We start from the raw sequence: 3,039 nt of genomic DNA on the forward strand, positions 1-3,039 counted from the left end.
AATCGGCGTACGAGGTTACTTCCAGAAAATGTGGAGAAGATGATGTTCATCAAAATGAATTATAATCAATTCCTCCGTGGAGATATTCACCAGCAATTGCCTCCAGAAAGTACACAGGGACCTGAGATGGTGGATTCCAGTGGGGACGAATTAATAATCTGTGAGGAGGGGGATGTACACAGTGAAAGGGGTGAGGAATCGGACGATGAGGAGGAGGTGGACATCTTGCCTCTGTAGAGCCAGTTTGTGCAAGGAGAGATTGATTGCTTCTTTTTTGGTGGGGGCCCAAACCAACCAGTCATTTCAGTCACAGTTGTGTGGCAGATCCTGTCGCTGAAATGATGGGTTTGTTAAAGTGTGCATGTCCTGTTTATACAACATAAGGGTGGGTGGGAGGGCCCAAGGACAATTGCACCTCTTTTTTCTTTCATTTTTCTTTGCATCATGTGCTGTTTGGGGACTATTTTTTTTAATCTGCCATCCTTTCTGACACTGCAGTGCCACTCCTAGATGGGCCAGGTGTTTGTGTCGGCCACTTGGGTCGCTTAGCTTAGTCACACAGCTACCTCATTGCGCCTCTTTTTTTCTTTGCATCATGTGCTGTATGGGGACTATTTTTTTAATCTGCCATCCTGTCTGACACTGCAGTGCCACTCCTAGATTGGCCAGGTGTTTGTGTCGGCCACTTGGGTCGCTTAGCTTAGCCATCCAGCGACCTTGGTGCACCTCTTTTTTTCTTTGCATCATGTGCTGTTTGGGGACTATTTTTTGAAGTGCCATCCTGTCTGACACTGCAGTGCCACTCCTAGATGGGCCAGATGTATGTGTCAGCCACTTGGGTCGCTTAGTTTAGTCATCCAGCGACCTCGGTGCAAATTTTAGGACTAAATATAATATTGTGAGGTGTGAAGTGTTCAGAATAGACTGGAAATTAGTGGAAATTATGGTTATTGAGGTTAATAATACTATGGGATCAAAATGACCCCCAAATTCTATGATTTAAGCTGTTTTTGAGGGTTTTTTAAAAAAAAACACCCGAATCCAAAACACACCCGAATCCGACAAAAAATTTTCAGGGAGGTTTTGCCAAAACGCGTCCGAATCCAAAACACGGCCGCGGAACCGAATCCAAAACCAAAACACAAAACCCAAAAAATGTCCGGTGCACATCACTACTTTAAATTAGAGACTTGGTGTCGGGCTTTAAGGAAATGACGTGCTACTGGTGGCTCCGCTGTCCCTGATTCGATAGGCTGATGAATTGATGTTCGATGGTTGGCCATGCGATCCCGAAACCTCCTTGTCGTCATTCCTACATAGTAGAGACTGCATGGGAACGTCAGTATATAAATCAGATTATCCATATTACAATGTAATTTGAATCTGATAGCAATAGGATGACCTGTATGGGGATGTGGAAAAGAGAAGCCTGTCAACATACTCCTACACGTAATGCACCCTGTGCGTTTAAAACAACCTGGCTTTCTTTCATGTAGCCATGTGGAAGTGTTCGTCCTTGTTGGGCAAGATGTTGGTCTAAGTAGAAGTTTTTTCAAATTGGGTGCACTTCGGTATGCCATCATTGGTGCTTGGCTTTTTCTCAGCTTTAAGTGGGCATCAGTGGCTATGATGGGCCAGTTCTTCGAGGTGTTGTATCCGCGAACTTAGTTCTTGCTTTATGTAAACAATGTTCGATTATTTCTGCCAAGTACGGGTATGTTGTTAACCCTAAAGCCTATAGGGATTTGATTTTTTCTATGATATTCGGACAGGAACTGATCATGTAAGGATAGGTCAACGTCTCAGTTTTAGAAGCTGATGGTATAGATCCCCTGGTGTTTCAGCGGGTAAAGCATCAAAATCTATTTGGTCAAACAAAACTTTATCAGCATCGTCATCAGTTAGAGAAACCACACCATGTTCAGCCTGTGTGAGGAGATTGTCATCCAAAAAACCAAACTGGCCCTGCCTGCGCCATACCAAACACGGAGTCACGGCAGAAATGCTTAAAACATATATAGTATACCTACAGTACCTAGTATTCCCAGGGGTCCCCCACCAAGTACTTACCAGGCCCAGCACTGTTTAGCTTCCAAGTTCAGATGGGATTGGGCGCATCCAGTGCAGTAAGGCTGTAGGAAAAGAGTATTTATAGCAACTACTCCCAGATCCTGTTAAATTTACCCATAAGATTGATGCACATCATACAGATATTCTGGATATCACAGTATCATTGGAAGGGAACACAATTCGGACAAAGTTGTACCGGAAATCGACTGATAGAAACACCTTATTACTACATAGCAGCAACATCCACCGGCTTTAAAGGATACTCTGCCCATTTCCCAATTTCTCAGGGTGATGAGGAATAATTCAGATAAGGAGATTATGGAAGAGCAACTACAGGGGATGGTACTACGCTTCCGGGAACGAGGCTACAACTCTAGGAACATCGAACATTGTTTACACAAAGCAAGAACTACGTTCGCGGATACAACACCTCATCCGAATGTATCCTCCACGACTGACCGCAGGGCCAGTTTGGTTTTTTGGATGACAATCTCCTCACACAGGCTGAACATGGTGTGGTTTCTCTAACTGATGACGATGCTGATAAAGTTTTGTTTGACCAAATAGATTTTGATGCTTTACCCGCTGAAACACCAGGGGATCTATACCATCAGCTTCTTAAACTGAGACGGAGGGAAGTTGACCTATCCTTACATGGTCAGTTCCTGTCCGAATATCATAGAAAAAAGCAAAACCCTAGAGGCTTTAGGGTTAACAACATACCCGCACTCGGCAGAAATAATCAAACATTGTTTACATAAAGCAAGAACTAAGTTCGCGGATACAACACCTCGAAGAACTGGCCCATCATAGCCACTGATGCCCACTTAAAGCTGAGAAAAAGCCAAGCACCAATGATGGCATACCGAAGAGCACCCAATTTGAAACAACTTCTACTTAGACCAACATCTTGCCCAACAAGGACGAACACTTCCACATGGCTACATAAAAGAAAGCCAGGTTGTTTTA

General features: G+C 43.9%; 1 pseudogene; it reads right to left on the reverse strand.

Moving 5' to 3' along the window:
- Positions 1 to 2,023: 2,023 nt before the first annotated feature.
- LOC134946419 (5S ribosomal RNA) lies at positions 2,024 to 2,140 on the reverse strand (annotated as a pseudogene).
- Positions 2,141 to 3,039: the final 899 nt, after the last annotated feature.

The sequence above is a fragment of the Pseudophryne corroboree genome, chromosome 7 (assembly GCF_028390025.1).
Source record: "Pseudophryne corroboree isolate aPseCor3 chromosome 7, aPseCor3.hap2, whole genome shotgun sequence".
Classification (NCBI taxonomy): Eukaryota; Metazoa; Chordata; class Amphibia; order Anura; family Myobatrachidae; genus Pseudophryne; species Pseudophryne corroboree.